A 21,989-nucleotide genomic window follows, 5' to 3' on the forward strand; every position below is an offset into this window, starting at 1 on the left:
AAACTTATATTACTGCTAGCAGAATCAGTTCTTCTCCAAATGCATGGGGCTTTCCAGACTTAGCAATAAAAGGTTGTATGAAGCACGCAAACCATCACTGTTTTGTTGTGAAGTTTTGAAGTGTTTTCATTTTCTGAATGTTTTCAGAAAGTGACTGAAAATAAGCCAAGTTCTTGTTTGTTTTATCAGAGTGTATTCTCTTCAAATGTTCAAGGAAGTTGGACACATCATGCCTCACTTTTTTTTAAATTCACACAACACACAATGGCTGTTGTTAGTTGCTTGGTACTGGCATAAAGCCCCATTTCAGATTCTCTATGCTATACTTCTACACTTACTTTTCACTTGGTCTTCTGTCATTTTTGTTATAAATTAAAGACCATGGTCAGTCACCTATTGTTTAAATCCAACCTGAAGCACTGCCATCAATAAAAGGCAAAGTTATGACATCATCATAGCTCAGGCAAAAGCTAATTCTCTGCCTAAAAGGTACATAAAGCGGGGCAGCCATCTCAGGTGAGCCATAGGCTAGAGAAATGCAGTCAAAACCATTCAAAAGGGCAGATTCTACACTCTACTCTGTTGAAAGCCATACCCTAATTCCTAGGAATTGTCACTACATGAACCACTGACATACAGCATTGAAATTAAAAATAATTAAAGGTACAGGTATTCTGAATTTGGATGAACACTATTACTGAAATGATTAGACCTTCTTATTTCTCTAACAGAGAGTAATTAAAAATAAAGATAGCTCTCTGACCTACCTTAGCCAGTGGATTATGAACTCAGTGCATTAGTTACCAAACCATGAAGATGTGTGTCAATCACTTTTGCACCATTGAACAAACACCTGAAGGGTTTGAAAGAATGTTACCATATCAGATTCCAAACATTAATCTTTAAAAGAGTCCATTTGTCTGCGGTCTGCCTGATTTAACTTCTAATCTAATGCCAAGATATTTCAGGAATCTGACATTCATTTACAGTTGTAGTCACTTCTTTTATTTGTTAAAAAAAAACATACAGTACCTTAAAGGAAGTGTGCTTGTATTTATCTAAAATATCACACTACATTTAGTCACTCAATCTGAATCACGCATTACAGAAATCTCTTCCAGAAATCACGCATTACAGAAATCACGCATTACAGAAATCTCTTACTATCTCTCTTTTCGGTTAGTCTTGACGAAGGGTCTCGGCCCGAAACATCAACATCGCTTCTCCCTATAGATGCTGCCTAGCCTGCTGTGTTCTACCAGCATTTTGTGTGTGTTGTTGTTTGAATTTCCAGCATCTACAGATTTCCTCGTGTTTACAGAAAGCCCATTCCTTTCAGGATAAGTTTTGAGTTAAAGCATAAAAATAAGGACCAGTTTAGTCATGGTACCCTGATTTGAATAATGATTGCAATAGCATACTTGTCTGTTTTAAGCTAATCTCTTAATTGCTGATTTTCATACTGGAACAAATGCAAAGTTATACCATAGGATGAAGGCATTTGTTACGAAGAGGTAACAAAGTAAACTGGAAAATTTCAAGGGCAAACACGAGGAAATCTGCAGATGCTGGAAATTCAAACAACACACACAAAATGCTGGTAGAACACAGCAGGCCAGGCAGAAATGTTATCTATATGGACATGAGAAGGCATTTGCTAAAGTGCCTTATTTAATTTTAGCCTCCAGGATTTAAACTATCAGCCTAATTACAAATTTTACAAAGGCACAGTATACATAAATGCAGCAAAATAGAACAGCAGCTAATTCACTAAAACAACACATCAGATATGGTATATCAACCTCAGAGGGAGGAGAGTACAAATTTATCAGAAAAATACTCCGGATTTAGAAGGCAGGTTCTTCTCTTTTTTTTCCAACTCCAAGACTGGGCCATCACAGATCAGACACAAACTCAATGATTAGCAAAATACTTTAATTAGGCAAATTGTGGGTGGGGCATTCCATCTGTGGTAGCAATCAAGTTGAGGCACAGCATCTCCTTCTATCTGCATGCAATTTTGTAGGGCACTTGGCTTCTCCGCAAAGTTGTCTTCACCTCCTTGAGCAATTTTCCAAAGCCAAGAATTGGAAACAGGTGTAGCCTTCCTATCAGTCAGCAATATTCAAACAACCAAATTTGCTTCCTTGTACTGAGGTGGCTGCCTCCACTCTGGCCAACTTACATTAAACATCATACATTGCTGAAATTTGGATCTGATCAACCACATCTCATCCAATTCAAATGAATGTACTTTGAATCGGTATGCTTCATGTTCAAATGAGTTCAAGTGGGGGGGGGGGTAAGAAAATTAACTGCATTTTAATCATTTCTATATACTTTTACAATGGCAATCATTTGCTTATAAAGTCATGCCTGCATCCAAAAGGCACTGTGGTTGTCAAAAAAGGCAATGCAAAGCAGATCTCCAGCAATTCAATGAAGGGGTTTTTAAACAGGGCAACAATATTTCTACAATTAATTTTCAAGCCATTGAGGTGCAGAGTCCAACAATAATGAGTGTGCAAAGACATTATAATTGTTTTAAATACCATCCTAAACTAACTTGCCATAATTAAAGTTGCTCAAGAAAAAGGCATTCTCCTGAAATCAAAAACATTCTGGGTATTCACTTAATCTGCTATTGGTTGCCATTGAGAACTGCTTCCAGAGAAATTGAGTCAAGTGAATGTTGCAATAGGGATCCTACAAAGCTTTGAAGCTGGAATCCCAAGTACTAAAGTAACTTGCACACTCAGGATCAGAGAGCAATATATCACAGACACAAGCCCTTTAACCCAACCAACCCATGCCAACCACAGTGCCCACTTACTTTGTGCAATCTAACAGCTCAGCGGCAAAGGAATTCTGTAACAACCCTCCATATAGTGATTCTTTTCATTTCATCTTTCCCAGGCATTTCTTTCAGTCCCAATGAATGAAGGACCACAATAAACATTTCAAAAGAGTGTGAATGACAATCACATACATTGTGTTTTCTCACATCCTTCCTTTGTCAGAATTCCACAGAAGAATGTGTGAATTACGATAAATATTTTTGTGCATATATATGGAGTATCTAATCTTCATTATATAAATACTTCTCCAAAATTTGCAACAAGAGTACATCTTACATTGTTCTATTTAAATGGTCAACTTAAACATTTTACAAAACAGCTGGTTTGTTTATAAAGCAAGCATTTATAGATCACAGAAAACAAGCTGATATTTTTTAATCCCCATGATATTATTTCTAATTGACAACTACAGCTTGAAGTTATCTTGGTAACACTGCAGTACAGTGCACGTTGATGTTATTTGGAGAGCTTAAATGTGAAAGTATCAGTGAAACGGGACGAGATCACACAGCAATCCAGTTATCATCACTGCAGAACCAAATTGCACCGCAGTTCTGTTCCACACCGCTTTGGATACAGTCAGGCTGTGGCCCTGATTCTGTGATTGTGAAAGCACATATAGGAAGAGTGTGTGTCTGTGTATGGTGCTTAAAATGTAACACCAGAATATCGAGGGTATTCAACTTTGAACCAAAACTCATTTATTCTGTGGAAAATAGAAGAGTTTGTTATCATTACAAGAGGACTAGAATATAAAAGAAAGAACGTAAATAGACATTGGTCAGATCACACCTGGAGTACGTGTAAGCAGTTTTCAGCCCCTCAAAGAAAGGGTGTGCTGTCATTGAAGAGGATCCAGAGGAGGTTCATGAAAATGATCCCAGGAATGAAAAGGTTAACATACGAGGAGCATTTGATGGCCCTGGGGCTGTGCTCATTGGGAGTTTAGAAAAATGAGAGGGAAACTCGTTGAAATCTATCAAGTGTTGTAAGGCTTATACAAAGTGGACGTGGAGAGGATGTTTCTGTAACAGGGAAGTCTAGGACCAGAGGGCACAAACTCAAAACAGAGGGATGTCCATTTAGAATAGAAATGAGGAATTTCTTTAGTCCAAGGGTGGTGAATCTGTGGAATTCATTGTCACAGGTACCCACGTAATTGGGTACATTTAAAGCAGAGGTTGACAGGCTCTTGATTAGTCAGGGCATCGAAGGTTACAGGGAGAAGGCAGCAGAATGGGGTTGAGAGAGATAATAAATCAGCCATGATGGGATGACGGAGCAGACTCGATGAGACAAATGGCCTAGTTCTGCTCCTATGTCATATGGTCTTACAGAAAAATTTACATAATCAACCCCGTAGCACAATAGGGAAATATGAAGCCACAATTAAATATTCTGCCCTCAAGAGTAGTATATTCAGTTCTTAACTTGTTCAATCAATCTTTTCTCCATGGATATAAACACACAATCTTGATATATTCAGCATGTTATTGTGAAATGTAAGCAGCTTTCCCAAACACATCACGAAAAAAAAAGGAATCAGTATTCCAACATTGTCTTTGCAGTTCTGCACGGCTCAGAACAACATCCCACCCCACTGTTACCTGTCCTCTCCTACATCACAACCATGACCAAATGTACTCCCACAACTGAGAAAATTCGGGGCATTCTGACTGTGAAAGGCACTGCACAAATCCAACCATTCCATTTCTCTCTCACATACGAAGATCACAATGATTGAAAACATGTATATATATATATCTCATTTAACATTTCAAAAATAGAAAGGCTATTATCACATTGCTGTTTGTGTGAGCTTGCTGCGCACAATTTGGATTCTGCGGTTCATACATTAAAGGCAATAATCGCAGTTCAAATGTATCAATGAAGTTGATTGTGCAACATCAGGTTAAACTGGCTACAAAGATACAAATAGCAAGTAGCAGTTGCAAAGTCTAACAGGTTTGTTGTGCAATGAGAGATATCTAGCAGAACAGAACTGGCAGCTCCAGTCATATTCCCAACGCTAATCAGAAGAAAAGGAGATGAAAGTGTTGGGTACGTTATATAATGCATTAGCCCTCTGCTGCACAAGATACATCACACATTAACAGATAATGTAACTGGCCTGGAACAAGTTGCAGACGTGAAATTTGAAACTGGCAGAAAACTTGCCTGCTACTGGCAGTTATCACAATACTTTAATTTCCCCCATAAGTTTATGGGTAACAGATGGCAAACCTCATTGCTAGGGAGATATGCTGAGGCTTATAAACAGAGCTCGCATTTTAATCGTGGGTAAAGGCATCATGCTCCTATCATTGCTTATCTGCCTTCTTCACTGCATACAATTTCAACCAAGGAAGAAACTTTGAATTACGCTAAAGTCATCCCTAATAATATTAATGATTTGTTAAGCATTACAACATAGTAATCTTTGTATTCACTGTGGCCATAAGGACTCATGAATGGCAGCATTCTTTTGGATATCTTTGTTCTTTCAGGTCACAAATGCTTTGAGTACAGTTGACTTCCCTGTGACTTAGCTAAGAATGAGCAACATTTTATTTTAAAAACAGTCTTCTAAAATACTTCCTGGAAAATGAAAACTGCCCCCAAATTTTTTTTTTAAGTATACAAATAAAATCAAATAAAATAAAATAGTCTCAAAAAATCTAACCTTAAAAGTACAGTGATAAAAGGATTTTACCATAAGAGGGATGGAGAAAGGAAATTTCCATATAAATCTGATGCTCTTTCAGGGCTCTGTTCATTGAGCTCCTCTTAAGATCATCTTAAGAAGGTTTTAATCCAACAAATATTCTAATCATGACTGAAAATTCCAGGAAATTGCACCAGGGTAAACAATATATTTCTATAGATATAATATGGGCTGTTATATAGAATGAGGCAGCAGCAGCCAGTCTTGGACATAAGAACATAAGAAATAGGAACAGGAGTATTCCACCTGGCCCATCGAGCCTGTCCCGGCTGATCTGTCCTTAAACTCAGCTCCATCTACCTGCCTTTTCCCCATAACCCTTAATTCCCCTGCTACGTAAAACCTATCTAAATGTTTCTTAATTTAGTGAGGAGGCCTCAACTGCTTCCTTGGGCAGAGAATTCCACAGATTCACCACCCTCTGGGAAAAAGTTTCTCCTCATCTCCATCTTAAACCTTCTCCCCTGAATCTTGAGGCAATGACCCCTAGTTCTTATGATCCAAACTTGCCCCAACCTATCAATGCTTCTTTTGCTTTCATGCATTTTTAAAAAAAATCTTTCTCTCAGAAATACAGCCTGTTCCCAGGTAATAAACAGGCTGAGGTTTTACAGAATCACCAAGCCAATTTTATTTATGAGTCAGAAAACACACAAAAACCAAATGCACTTAAAGGATTGATAAGAAAGAACAAATAGTGAAGTGAAGGGAGAGAGGAAACTAGCCCTGTTGTCTGTAGAGTCAAATATATGTGTGTACCTCAGGGATTTGAATGTAATAATATTATGCAAGCTTATCATCTGTACAGATATCCACAAGTTGGGTGTTTGTAACATGGGGATGGCTTTATTCACCTCAACTAATTTTAAGGCAGCAAGTTTCAGATTCTGTCCATGGATTGCATATTGGACTTACTGGTGACAATCAGTTTACACAGCCTCTAGCTTTGCTTTATACCACAATTGAAAATGGCTCCTCTTTGTCTACCCCATCAAGCTCAATTATTATACCGCTTTTATGTCACCCCAATGATGAGGTTAGACCAACCCTAGAAAACTATACGCAAGGTGTTTAATCAAATCCAAACGCACAGAGTTACTGCAGCTCCTGGTTATACATATGAATTTCGGCAGTCCCACACAGCATAACTTTACTGTCCTGATGGTGATATCATGCAAGTAAATTCAAGATTGTTTACTTTCATTTCCATTAAACAAGGGTAAAGTAGAATGAAATAAATGTTACTGCGGATCCAATGTAGCACAAAAAAAACGACAAAAAAACGCAGTAACAAGAAATCCACAATAAAAGTGAAACAGGACAGCTTATATAGAAAAATTGACTGCCTGCCCATAAAGTGACACAAGGCACAGGAGTGTCTGTACACAAGGTAACTGACAGGAAATGATAAAGTAGTGGTGGTCGGGGGTGTGGTGGGGTGGGTTGGTGGGTGGATGTTGATCAGCCTTACTGCTTAGGGAAAGTAACTGTTTTTGAGTCTGGAGGTCCCAGAGTGGATGCTACATAGCCTCCTCCCTGATGGGAGTGGAACATGCAGTCCATGAGCAGAGTGGGTGAAGTCCTTCATGGTGTTACTGGGTCTTTTCCAGCATCTTTCTGTATGGGTCTGGTACCCGACTTAGACTACCAGACTGATCAGAAAACAAACTTCTCCAAACAGGCCACTAGAAAGGAGAACCCACCATAACAAATTTTTGGGGGAGTGGGGTGGGAAATGAACACCAGTCTATTCATCCTATCTTAATAAATACTTACTGTTCTGAAATTATCAAGATCTTCTGCCCACTTCAGCCTGTTGTATTTCTTTTCAAAAAAAAGTTACCAGACCTGAATAGTACAGTTAACTATAGCCTGTTCATTATTCACTTAACATGATCACTCTGCTTTCCAATTCTATCCCTGCAGAAAGGACTCACAATGTTTGGGCTGCATATTTTTCATGATTTTATTAACCTGTGTTGCTAGTTTCAAATAAGACTCCCACAAAATGTTTAACTCAGAGCTGGAAGCATTCTCTGTTTTGAAGGAAAATTGACAAAGTTTTCTTAGCAAACACGAGGAAATCTGCAGATGCTGGAAATTCAAACAACACACACAAAATGCTGGTGAAACACAGCAGGCCAGGCAGCACCTATAGGGAGAAGCACTGTTGACGTTTCGGGCCGAGACCTTTCGTCAGGACTAACTGAAAGATACTAAGCTTAGTATCTTTCCTTTCAGTTAGTCCTGACGAAGGGTCTCAGCCCGAAACGTCGACAGTGCTTCTCCTTATAGATGCTACCTGGCCTGCTGTGTTCCACCAGCATTTTGTGTGTGTTGTTTATAAAGTTTTCTTGCTCAATTTCCTGATTCTATACCCAAATACCTAATCTTTACTATCAAGGAGCGCAGCACTGTTTAGGGTAATAAATGCAATGCCAGTCACAACTCCCTTTAAACAAGCTGGAAATTTCAAAATCTGCATACATTAACAAAAGGTACTGAACCCAAAATGTTTCTCCTTCCACAGATGCTGCTCGACCTGAGGAAGTGTTTCCACAATTTTCTGTTTTCACTGTCCTGTATACAATGCCAGTGCTGGTGAATGCCAAATTTCTACTGACAGCCAAAATGTGGCCACCACAGCGCAGTAGTTAGGGCCGCTGCCTCACAGATTCTGGGACTCCGGTTCAATCCCGACATGCAGTGCTGTCTGGGTGAGATTTGCACATTCTCCCTGTGATTACATTTCTCCCCTCACACATCCTGAAGAACTGTCAGTGGGTAGCTGGCTCCTGTAAACAGGTGACAGAAAGAATCAAAAGAGACATGAATTGAAATGCAGGAGAACAGGTTGCAGGGAATTAAGGGCAAATGGGACTGATGAGATTAGTCTGCCGGGAGCCGACATTGACCCACTGGGTCAAGTGGCCTCATCGTGTTTTGTAGTAAGAAAATAACTGGGCAGGAATCCCATGCCTGGCAAGTGTAAAAGAGCAATTGGGCTGTGCGACACTAGCGTAGGGAGGTAGACCAAATAAACAATAATATTAAAGTCAATTCAAAAAAAGCACATCTGAACATCATCACTGAACTATTTACTTTAGTTCACTGAAATAATATGAGTTCTTGTGTTTTGACACTTTCATAGAACCAATATAATAGTTAAGGCAAAATGACCACACTTATAATGATTAGCCCATACTGCATAATTTTACATAATCAAATGAACCAGTCTTTTAAAGTTGTACTTTAACCTCAACTAAGATCCAAGCACTTAATAAACAGAATCGCTCATTGTAGAAGAGCTCCAAGTGTGTTTTCATGTAGAAAAATAAATGAAATCATACCTGATCTGGATCTCTACCATCTCTAAGCAAACAATGATTCACAGCAGAATCAAAAAATGCCCTCAACTTCTCAAACTTATCACACTTCGGCCAACCTGTGAAAATTTTCCTCCGGATTTCCATTCCCCCGCCCTGAATTAACATCTTTCATCAATTTATCTCCAATCTTCATTTGATCCTTGTGGAATCTCATTGATGTTCGGGAGACCCATTTCTTGCTCCTCCCAATCCTATTTAATCTGAACTACTGACCAATCTCTCTGGTCAATGTGTTAACTACTTGCGGTTCGATCTCATTAGGAACTTCATTCCTCTCCTTAACTCTGGCTTTATCAAGAAAAGATTCCCCCATCTCCTCCTGTACCCCTGCACTGTCCTTCTAGCTGCCACACCATATTTTAAGAACTCAGTTCTTAAATCCCTACAAACAGGTTTCCATTGCTACCTCAATAATTTTTAACCATGGTTACAAATAAAATTTTTAGTGAATGGGACAAAAGTGAACTATTCCTACCTTCACAACTGATCAACACTTCTCCACTCCTTCTTTACCAGTGTTCTCAGCCCTCAGACAATAAATCACTGGTAGTAGATTTTCTTCATGCTCCTATATTCATTACCCCTGAAAACCAAAAGGATCTATCCTCATCTGATTCTTTGCTATGTGCTGCCTCAGTGATATCACCCGAGAAGTTTCAATCCGCACACTGCTGATATTTAGTCCTAGTTAACCACCATATTGCATACTTTTCACCAACTTTTACTCATGTTTGTCTGGATTTTTTTTTAAATCCTCCTTTCAAATTCTGGGAAGGCCAAACCATGCTTCTTAATCCCCACAACAAACGCTGATCATGCTGTCGAATCCCTCTCTCCCCTGTAAGAGGCTGAATTGACAAGCTTGGTGTCACAGAGTAGGGAAACCAGACCCTTCCTTCAACCTAATTCACCAGCCCAGCGACCTAATCCCATGTGTTGCATTCAGCTCTTAGGCCTCCAAATCCCTCCATGTTCTTACCTTGATGGCTTTTAGATGTTGTCGATGTACCGGCCTCAATCGCCATCGCTGGCAGCTCATTCCAATTATGCACCACCCTTTCTGTGAATATGCTGCCCCTAATATCCCTTTTAAATCCCTCACTTCTGATCTTGCCTCTTTTTTTTAAGCACCTGTTCCCTAGGAAAAAAACTATGTACTTTCACCCAGTCTATACTCATCATGGTCAACTGTATCAGGTCAACTCTCAATCGTATAATGTTACAGTCTCCCAGTCTATGCAACCTGTCCAGTAACTGAAGTAACATCCTGATGAATTGTTTCTGCACTCTTTTTAGTAACATATTCATTATAATGTTAACCAAAATAAGCTCAATATTTCAAATGCAGCCTCAGCAATGATTTACATAACTGCATCATAATTTCCACTCAGTCCCCTAATTGACAACACCAACAAGCCAAACACATTCTTCACCATCCTATCTACCTATGTGTTGCTTTCAGCAAACTGTGCTTTCCTTGCTCCCTCAGTTGCATAATGCTCCCCGTGGCCTCCATTCACTGTACACCCTGGTTTGATCTCCCAAAATCTCTGCAATGACCTCTGCAATTTCTTCTCCAACTTCCCACAAGATCAGAGAATGCATTAGGTCAGGCTCTGGAGATGTATCCATGTTATTTCAGTTTTATTTTTCCCCATTTCCTTAACCTATCACTTTTCCCCCGCAGCAAAAACTGAAGAGAAATATTCATTAAAGATCTCACCCATTTCTTTTGGCTCCACACACACAGATGGCCACATTGATCTATTTTCTCCCAAACCACCTCGTTACTCTTAGTATACCTACAGACTCTTACGATTTTGCTTTTATCTTGTCTGCCAGATCCTCTTGTTGCCTTCTTAATTTCTCTCTCCCATTCCTACATTTCTTGTTGTCATCAAGAAAGTCACAAACTCCCAAATGCTGATGTGCACTGTATGCCTCCCTCTTTTTCTTTAGCAAAGCCTCAAAATCTTTTGTCACTCAGGGCTCCTGAAAGCTGCCAACGTTGCCCTTGATCCTAACAGTAACATGCAGGCTCTGAACTCTCAATCACGCTTCTGGAGGCCTTGCATCTGGCAGATGCTCCCCTCCCTGCAAACAATCTCACCCAATCAACCACGGCAAGCTTCCACCTACTGGCTCCAGAATTTGCACTGTCCCAGTTCAGGACTTTAACTGGGTCGTATTGTTTGCCATAGCTATTTTAAAACTAATTGACTTATGGCCACTGGACCCAAACTGTTTGTCAATAGACTCTTCCACTACTTGCCCCAACTCAGAATAAGATCAATCAAGAAAATCAACCCATAACCATTCAAGCCTCGCCTCACCAACCTTCAGCAGCTCAGAATCTCAATTCTCAAGTTTATTCCCAAAAGTTACCTGAATTTCCATCATCCTTTCTGCTATGGAAGAGCTACTTAAAACTTGAATACCTGAAGCTTCCAATATTCTACCCTAATAGTTTGAATAAACCTTCCAGCTTTATATGAAAGTGTTCCTATCGTAGGATATTTACCTGCAATAACGGGGTTCATAGGTTTAGTCAGAGGCAACATCAAGCTCATACACCTTCTCCAACATAGAACGGCATGGTATTTACACACATTGACTCGTTATATAATTGCTAACAGCTTACCAGTTCAGTGTCAAATTATTTTCTTATTGTTCTCATTGTGGAGGAAATGTCTTCTTTCCCTAGGAGGAGAAATAATAATTTAATAAGATTAAAAAAAAACTATTTTGGCTCAGCTCCTTTTAATGAGATTGAAAGAAAATATAGACATCAGCTTTGTCAAAACTTACCACTATATTATACTGACTTTTCAAGGAAATGTCATTTTCTCGTGCTTCATAAAAGGATGGCCAACCAAATACTTACCTTGAGTTCCAATGAAATATTAGAATTCAACAAAAATTATATCTGCCCTTTTATCAGATATCACACATATATCAATGCCCTAAAGCTTTACTACCCAAGCTATAAAAAAAATCCATCCCTTCCAAATTGTTTGTTACTTCTGAAATAGTAATCTCTGTAAATTTGAAAGTTAATAATCTGATATTGAGTTGAACGATAAAGGTGCCACTCAGTGAAAGGAAATTAGGATACCTGATACTGTTCATTCATTTATTTTAGGTAACAATGCTTCAGTCTAAAAGTAGCCTTGAAATTATCAGATGCTGTCTTTTGACTACAATTATGCAATAAAAGAAAAGACAGTACTTTAGGTTTGTCCATGCCCGACAATTCTAAGTAAGAAACAAAAAGCCTAATAAATTGTGACTGTAATATGAACAGCATTGTTGGCCAGAGAAAATCCAGCTATCACCACCGCCCACCCCTATTTTCAATGGCATTGCTATCACTGAATCCCTCACTGAGGATTATCATTGACCACAAACTGAACTGGGGTCGCCATATACTCAATGCAGCTACAAGAGGAGGTCTGGAACTCTGCAGCAGATAACTCACCTTCTAACTCCACAAAGCCTGCCCTCCGTCTGCAAGAATCAAGTCAGAATGTGATGAAATACTCTCCACTTGCTTAATCAGGTGCAGCTTCAACAATACTCAAGAAGCTTGACATCATACAGGACATTTGATACCAGCTCACCACATGGGCACCCATCCAAAACCACTCACTTCACAATTGAGGCATAGCAGCTGCAGTTTGCACAAACTACAGGATACAAGACGACTCCCCAGACAACACCTTCCAAACTCAGACTTTCCACCAGCTAGAAGGACAAGGCAAAAGCATGGGTAAACCTCCACCTGGAAATTGACCACCGAGCCACACCATTCCCTCACCATCACTGGATCAATATCCTGGAATTCCCTCCCCAACAGCATTTCTGAGCACAACACCTCAAGGATTGCAGCAGATCAGGAAGGCAGATCCCCCATCACCTTCTAAAAGAGCAATAAGGGATAGGCAATTAAAGACTGGCTCAGCCTGAAAAGCCCTTATATGAAAGAAAACTTCATGTCATCTTAACATAATAGTGATTAAATATCACTATTTAATAGACTGTACTTTATATTGGTTTCAATTTTCAGTGATTTCTTTCTTGTGGACGATTGGCAGGTGGGTGATCTCAATTTTTTGTGTATAAGAAGGGGGGGAGTTGGGGGGTTTGGTGCTACTGTCGCTGTTCTTTTCTGTGAGTTTGGGGGCTGTTATGCATAGGGGGTTGTTAATTGTTACTGTGGCTGTTTTTTGCTGCGGGTGGGGGGGGTGAAGGGATTTTTGGATCCGCGAGTTTTATTTCTTCTCTTTACTGTGCTGGTTTGGGGGGGGGGGGGGGGAAGAGAATTGATGTCTTTTCTTTCATCAGCACCCACGGTCTTTCTGTATTTAATGGCTATCTGGAGACGACAAATATCAAGAGTTGCATTATACATGCATCCTTTGACAAGAAAATGAACCTTTGAACCTTAAATATCACAAATGAAATTCAACCAAAATATATATTCTGCAATTCAAACCACAAAATTCTAAAAATCCACAAGTAATTTTACTGAACAAATGAAAAAAAAACAGTGAATGGAGAGCATAAAACAAACTTGATGAATATTTTGGTTTGCAAATAAACAGGCTTCTTTTGATGCACTCACTGTTAAATGGACCCTGCTTACATGAAGGCTCATTTGTTTAATTTGGTTATGAATGCTTTGCTTTAAACTGATGTAATTGACAATGAATAAATAGTGCGGTATATAAAAAAAAACATGCCGTGATCATCCAAATTACCACAAGGAGTTTGAAACCACCTATTTTATGGACCTTAAATTTGAACAGGAATTTGAGTTCAAGTAACAAGGGTGTCAGTACAAATAACAACTGCTATTCCTTGCTTTGGCAATTATACATTCATCCTTTATAAGAATTTAAACCAATTACCAGCAACATTTCACTTGTCAGGCAATTAACTGCACATTGAAACAGATTCCAAAGGACAGGATAACCAAGTTTGTATGCCTCAACTAATTCCAAACTTCACCTATTTTCTGGCAGTCATTAAAATCCTGAAACCATTTCAAGTAGAATTTTCCAGGAATAAGAAATTGATGGCGTGAGTGATGGCCAGGTCGCAGAAAAAGAAACAAAGGAGAGTCTAATGTCTGAACGCTTAGCTTGACAACATAAATTGTAGGGACAAGAACAGAAATGCTGCTCTCATCAGCTGTCACTTCTGCAGAATGATACGAAAAAGGTACAGACAACCAAACACTTGATTTGCCCCATACTGACCTAGATCATTATTTAAAGTGTCAAGGAACCGATGTTCAGAAGCTGCTTCAACTTTGCGTTCCACTTTTTATATATCGTTTTATTTGAGTATTTTCAGCAAAATCTTAACATCACGTAATTATTACAGCATGTCATCAGCCGTATGGCAGGTAAATGCGTCGATAATTTTGACCGTTAGTAGACCTTTTGGTGTGCCCCAAAACACTACTGAAAGGTTTCAAACTCCTTGTTTTTAGAGTGAGTATTTAATTGGGTTGCCAGGGAACTATTATCCATGTATCTATCTTCCTGGATAATTCAGTTATTACCATTAGTCAAGATTAGCAACTAAACAGAAAATATCCGTTTTTTGCTGTTTATTTGAATACTACAATTTCCACTTGTTAAAATATATATTGGTTAGGTGACAATGTGCAGCATTGCTGGGCGCCCTTGTCATTCAACGAGTTTCTATTTACAGAGTACAGCATTGGTTTGAATGTGACAAGCTTTATATTGCTCTGTATTCTGAAGGAAAACAGCTGGAAATAAATGAATTGTAATTTTGCCAAAATTCACAAGTCTTGTGACAGATTGAATTATATGCCAAGATGTTTCTGTTTCACAAGGACATCAACTTCAGCTTGTTTTTAGCAGATAATTATTCTGCGTCTCTTTAAGCTCTGTCACAGAAAATATTCAACAGATGCTCCTTACATGTTCTGCCAGCATATTGATCAATGACACCTTGTTTGCTGTGATTCCAAATCAAACTTTGATATCATTAACTTGTTTAAAAAAATTGATAAGTTTAGAGAAAATTTTAAAAAATGATTGAAGCACATCCTGCGTTAATACATCATCCAAACAGAACACCACTGCTTCAACCTATGGAAATTGGCACTGAGCAACTATATTTAACAACTTCCAGAATTCTCCAAACGTAATAGGAACATCAGATATTTCGAAATGCGGTAATCAACTACAAGCGGTATTCCTACAACTTTTAAGCCCAGAATAATTTTACACTGTCAAGGCAGGAAAGTATGCATACATGTATCCTTCTGAAAAACACCAATTAGTTTAAATGCTAATTTGGTAACATTTCAAAGAAAATAATTCTTCCTTCTTGCTGATGTAAAATTCTGAACCAAAAAAAAAATGCTTATGGAGCTAACTTTTTCTGGGGAATGAAAATCCGAAATGCGAAGATTTTTAAGCAGCCGAGGTATCGAATCATTGCTACGGAGCAAGCAATAATGCAAGATCAATAAGTATCCATTGTCAAGCCAGATAGTACCGGCACCAAGGTTGCACAATAGGCATCCGAAACCAAAATACTACTTGCACTGTCAACACTACGGGAAATTACCGTACAACCCAGTTTTCTTCTTTCATATGCCTTGTAACATATGCTAAAACCAACCATTTTGCAGCAAGTTCTCTCCATTACCTCCCAAAGAGATCCGTTCAGGCGCAGCTTCTAACACTTTTGGTGAAACGTGTTCGCGTATCAATTTTTGCAAACCTCTTCGTGCTACAAAACTAGTAGGAAAGCACCATCTGAATTTTTTTTTCTGCTTTGTCATAATAAATCAATACCACGCCGGGTGGTGTATGCTGCACTTTTGCTGCCCTTGAAACAGCAGCACAAATGTTGCGCTAATTCATACGTTGAGAGGGAGAGAAAAAAAGAAAACAAATGATTCGGTAGTTCCATTTGCCAGTGGCAGTGGCTAGGAGCTGACTTCCTACCTGTCAGGACAGCTCTGCTCCCGTGTTTACATTCAGCTCAGCAAAAAAATCACTCAAGAACCAAGCACGCGCGCACACCCAGCCCGCGTCCACCGCTTCTCATTAAACAGCTTCAAACGGCACCGCGGCAGCAACTGTGGGGAAAGTAATCACGCATATATGCATAGAACGCTTTATTTTTGAAAAAAAAAGTAATTTCTTACATCAAACAGACAGGAAGATGTGGGCGTACTCCGATGCTCGGTGGATGTGTGGTGGTTGCTGTGGCGATAAGAGTCTGTCCAGATGCCCTCAATCTCTAGTCCCCCCCTTATTTCTCTTATCCAGACTTTACTTCTTCCCGTCAAGCCTCATAAGACTACATTTAAAAGGTGGGGAAGAAAAAAAAGCATAACAGAGAAGGGAGATGGTAGCGCCGGTTCCCACCGCAAATGCAGCAAGACTTGCAAGAAAGAGCGAGCGAGCGAGCGAGCGAGCGAAGGGGAAGCGCCTGGCTATCCCGAGTGTCGGTCCGGAGCGGACGCTGCGCTTGACTCCGCTCCGCCACGTTCCAGTCCCGGGCAAAGGTCCGACCGCCGTCCCAGGGCAAGGTTTCGCTCCGGCGGGTAGCTGCACGCTACAGCGGGGGGCAGGACAAAGGCTGCGGAGCCGATACTAAGATGAAAAGAGCAGCGCCGTGCAAGATGCGCGTGCACGACCAAGGTTAATTAATTCTCACTGTAACTCCTCCAGTTGGTGCGAACCCTGCAGACAGAAATGGGAAGTGAAAGAAAGCCAATTGGACAGTCCCCGCGAACAACATGTGACCATTATTACTGGGGAAATACGTACGTCACGTCTTACATATTAAAAAAATCAGTATCCTTGTAGGTTTGGGGTTGTCTTCTACGAAGTGGTTGAATGCAACGAAGTGCTGCAGCATTTTAATAAAGTGATTTCCTCTTCCTGGTCAGTTATTATACACAACTGAAAGCAAATCATTTTCAGTGAACTTACAGCACTGAAAGGGCAAGAAGAAGGGGAAATTTTGGAAATATATAGAAATACTCAAGGTCTGGATTTGTCAGTCTGCTTTGTAGAAGTGGTGCAAAGGGAAGTCCTCAATTTGTGGTGCGTTTTGAGCCAACGTCATTTTAAATCAGGTGGTAACCACTTGTTTTAAACGCTATCAATAACATTCACCTCCATTCTATGCATTTGTTTAGGTGCGACTAAGACCAAGTTGGTTCACAAGGGAATAACACCACATTGCACAGTTATAGTACTATTCACAATGGTGACCATTACTATTGAATGCATTCATATGAAGGATACATATATAAGTGGACCTAGATTGACCTTATGCTGTATTATAGCAGCTTCTATTGTTAGCTGAGAATTGCAGCCATCAGAAAAATACTCTGTTGATAGTTCTCTGTTATTTGCCTATGGAAACCGCAGCACAAAAGGACCTACAATGGCAACAGGGAGAGGTGTGACAACTAAGGGGAGCAGCAAGGCAGTGAACAACTGCAAAGAGAGTATGCTGGAGACCAGAGTACAACAGCGATGGCACCAGGTACTAGATATGTCAGTGAGCTTGAGATGTGAATGGGCCTGACCATTGGATCAGTAAATAAAAATATTCCCAAGCTATTGATGTGTTCGGAGAGGATAAAGAACAGCCATCTTGAGTAGGTATCACTTTTAGGTTGGTGGCATCACATATTGACAGGTTTACTAGAATTTTAAAAAAAGAAGTCCTGTTAAAGGACTCCTCTAATGGGCTATAAGCCTGGCACATGCAACCATGGTTCAGGAGAACCAGTTGGTGAGAACATAATTAGATTAAAAACAATGGCAAATAGGTGTCATTTCCACAACGTGGCAGCTTAAGAGTTGCAGGATCATGGGGTCTGCAGATAAACAAAAGAAAGAATTTCATACAGAGGATATGATGTTTGAGAAAACAAATAGAATGAGAGACATAAATAATCTTACAGAACACCAGGATATTTTGCTCGGAGTAGGAAAGCAAGCATAGGACAGACAAACAAGGCTGGTGACAGTATCATCTTCTCTGTCCACTGCATGATCACAGGAAATTCTTGAATAAAAAGGCCCACAAGGTAGGGAATATCAATGTACAGTGGAGGATGATCTTGCATTGTCTGAGCATGACATAATGAACAGTCCAGTACAATGGGGCTGATACTGATGGGGAGCATTAAAGATGACCACAGTATTTCAACCTTGTGCTATTTGCAATGGCCTCCAGAAGCTTCTGTAAGTAGAAATGGGTTTCGGTGAAGATCCAATATTGTGAGTTGACAACCCCATAGTTAATAGTTCCCAAGGTAAATAAAACCAGAGTTATTTGGAAATGACAAAGTAGCCCCAAATGGCATAGTTAATAATAAGTTATGCACATTCAAACCTTGCAAGAATTATAAACAAAATCTTCAGCAGGCTCGATCTACACGCCTACACAACTATTGAATGTAGATTCAAGGTGCAGTGTTCTTTCACAACCAAAATACATGAAGCATTATCTACCTACACCAGGCTCTCATATTGAATCAAGTCAGCTGTGAAGACTGTTCAGACAGTAGTGATAAGATGTTGCTAGAATTCCTGGGAGTCCATGCAGGATGATATCCTCATTGCCACAAAGGCCAAACTAGAAGGTGCTAGGGAAGATACTCAAAAACTGAGTGTACCAAAAACAAATGAAACCAAATCTTGCCGTTTTAAGTTGCTCAACAGGGGTTCAGAGACAACAACAAAGGGCCGAGCTCTGCCTGAAAACTAGTATCACTGAGTTACGATCCCTCTGTGGGATTCTTCAATATTGTTTTGTTACTATATTGAGAGACAATTGGATTTTCTAGATGCAAGTTTAGGGAGATGGTGAAAGTGCTGGGAGACAGGAACTCTTATGGTAAAGATGGACAATAGAAATCAGAAGCTTCACATAGATCTTCAAGGTAATGATGATGATGATTAACAGAAAACAGGGGAGGAGTGCGAATTTAAATTACGAAATGAGTTCAATGATCCAGTTATCTCTGGGCAGTCAGAAGATGCAAGAGGCCCAAACCTGGGTGGGTAGCTTGCAGGTGACAGGAGAATCAGAGAGAGAGAGAGGATGTGTAAAAGCTGTGAAATTAAGATCAAATACCTGGCAGATCAGGCAGTGTTAGAGGGGAGAAAAAGATAACGAGTGAAAGGACAATCCATTGTGTGATTTTTTTTTTGTCCAGAAATGAACTCTGGAAAAGTTTTGTTAGTGAGATCTAGTTAGAGAATAATCAGATTATATGATCATCAAAATCACCTTCTGAAAATGTTCAGATAGGTACTCTGTGCTGGAGAACTCAGCCGTTGCATGAAGTCATATAAGCAAATTATTGATAGTTGATCTTGTAATTGTTATTCCTACAGATATTTTAGAGAAAATTATCTGAGAAACATCAAGAAACACTTTAAAGCTTTTTTAGTGCTTCTTCTGAATGACAGAGTGCTTTAGCAACCACAAAGAAATTCCAACAATTTGCAACACTTGGACTTTTATAGTGCCAACCAAGCAGATTTTCCAGACTTTTGATTTTTTTATTTCTATTAGTACCCTAACGCATTTTAATTGACATTCTTTTGAGAAGCTACACAGTATAACATAAAAATATCTGGTGAACAATGTACTGTGTGTTTGAGAGAAGCATGGGATTTGGGGCCCTGATAGTTGCAAGGGAGTGGGGATTGATAAGTGGGCAGGGAGCTGCATTGCCGTGGAAGACAGTGCACATACCAGGGGTCCAATGAGTACTACACATTTGCAAGTGAACTAGAGCTAGGTGACAAATCATCAGATAGCAAATAACGAGTGTTCCACATTATAGTCCAAATGTTGCTTGTATATTCTCACAAGACTGACCCTTGCACTCACATATATTCTCAAGTATGCAACCCATGCCTTGCGATGATTTTCTGCCTCTGTGCTGGGGAACTCAGCTCTCAAATTCTGTATCAGGTTAGACCAAAGATAGGATATATGACTGTATTGATGTCAATAAACTTTATAGGGCTGTAGGAAAGAAACACCAAGATTCTTTTTGAATTCCTTGTGTTTTGTTTGACATTTTTAATTATTTAAGAGAAGTCAGCGACATGTAAACAAAATCGGACTCTGACAGACAGCAAAACCAGAACTACAAGGACTGTTTTGGGAGATGCCGTCATTCATGTGCCCTTAGAGCCCTGCTGCTGCTCAGCCACCTCATTGCTTTGGTCAAGAAAAATAAGTCTTCGACCTGTGAAGCAGTTAAATTCACATGTTGGTTAGCCTTGGTGGCAGTTGGGATTGGTTGTCCCACACCAGCAAGATCTGGCTCACTGTCTTTCCATAAAATGTCTGAAAAGCAAGGATAACACTGCCTTGGAACTATGCAAGAACGAGAAGCTGTGACTCCACCAGAACTATAATAAAAGCAGTTTTACTAGTGTAAATGCCTGAGATGACTCCTTAAAATTTCCACAAATAGTAATTAATTCCACAAGAATTAATGGAAAATGATTGAAAATAACTTTGCAGATGGAAGACCAGAAGAAATAGGAGCAGAATTAGGCCATCTGGCCCTTTGAAGCTCCTCCACCATTTGATAATGACTGCTTTATTATCCCTCTCAAAATTATTCTCCTGCCTCTCCCCATAACCTTTGATACCCTCACTGATCAGGAACCTATCAAGCTTCACTTTAAATATACACAATAACATGGCCTCCACAACTACCTGAGGCAATGAATTCCACAGATTCAATACCCCTCTGGCTAAAGAAATTCCTTCCTCATTGCTGTTCTAAGGGGACCTCCTTCTCTTCTGAGGTTGTCTTCAACAAATTAATATGGAGTGTGAAGAGGGAGGACATTGCTATAAAAGAGATAGATCCATACATTACACATCCTCACCATTTAGGTTAATGCAATATAAAACTATAGAACATAGAACATAGAATAGTACAGCACATTACAGGCCCTTCGGCCCACAATGCCCCATATAACCCCCCACCTTAAATTCGTCCATATTCTTGTCTAGTAGTCTCTTAAACTTCACTAGTGTATCTGCCTCCACCACTGACTCAGGCAGTGCATTCCATGCACCAACCAATCTCTGAGTGAAAAACCTTCCTCTAATATCCCCCTTGAACTTCCCTCCCCTTACCTTAAAGCTATGTCCTCTTGTACTGAGCAGTGGTGCCCTGGGGAAGAGGTGCTGGCTGTCCACTCTGTCTATTCCTCTTAATATCTTGTACACCTCTATCATGTCTCCTCTCATCTTCCTTCTCTCCAAAGAGTAAAGCCCTAGCTCCCTTAATCTCTGATCATAATCCATACTCTCTAAATCAGGCAGCATCCTGTTAAATCTCCTCTGTATCCTTTCCAATTCTTCCACATCCTTCCTATACTGAGGCAACCAGAACTGGACACTGTACTCCAAGTGTGGCCTAACTAGAGTTTTATAGAGCAGCATTATTACATCGCGTCTCTTAAACTCTAACCCTCGACTTATGAAAGCTAACACCCCATAAGCTTTCTTAACTACCCTATCTATATAAGTACAAAATATTCAATATCCCTTTCATAAACCCATATTCCAAATAAACGTGCTTTCACAAAAGCAGTCCATAACTAAATTCGCAGTTCTAAATTTTTTGGGTGGCGCTCTATTTCTTTCAGGATAGCGCCTCTGTACCTGTGGAGCGGCATGAGGTTTGACAGGTGTCTTGTTAATCATAATGTTCTCATCATGTCTCTGGGCCTGTGGAGTGATATTAGTTTGGTAAGTGTCTTGTCTAAGACATCATTTCTGGTTTCCAGTGTTGCATTGCTGTTGGTGACATGATCATCTCTGAGAGGTAAGTCTGTTTACTGTAATGTGTCTATCTTGTTGGATGCAATCGACTCATGTTTATTCTTCAGTTGAGCATCCAGTATCTGGTCCCCACAACATCTCCATGTCTGATCTCAATATCTGCTGTGTACATCA

At 39.7% G+C, this 21,989-nt stretch overlaps 1 protein-coding gene across 5 annotated transcripts in view; it reads right to left on the reverse strand.

The window, feature by feature from the left end:
• LOC132387457 (1-phosphatidylinositol 4,5-bisphosphate phosphodiesterase beta-4-like) overlaps positions 1 to 16,822 on the reverse strand; it is a 536,307-nt gene extending 519,485 nt beyond the window's left edge. For 2 of the 5 annotated variants that reach the window (XM_059959817.1, XM_059959814.1), the window contains exons 1-2: positions 16,171 to 16,822; positions 11,614 to 11,672 (exon numbers count right to left, since the gene is read on the reverse strand). The gene's annotated coding sequence lies outside the window, so the exon portion shown is untranslated. Of the gene's footprint in view, positions 1 to 11,613; positions 11,673 to 15,665; positions 15,934 to 15,967; positions 15,983 to 16,170 lie in introns of those variants that run through there. The other 3 variants (XM_059959819.1, XM_059959816.1, XM_059959818.1) reach the window with 2 other exon arrangements.
• Positions 16,823 to 21,989: the final 5,167 nt, after the last annotated feature.

This window comes from Hypanus sabinus, unplaced genomic scaffold (genome assembly GCF_030144855.1).
Source record: "Hypanus sabinus isolate sHypSab1 unplaced genomic scaffold, sHypSab1.hap1 scaffold_188, whole genome shotgun sequence".
In the NCBI taxonomy this organism is placed as follows: domain Eukaryota; kingdom Metazoa; phylum Chordata; class Chondrichthyes; order Myliobatiformes; family Dasyatidae; genus Hypanus; species Hypanus sabinus.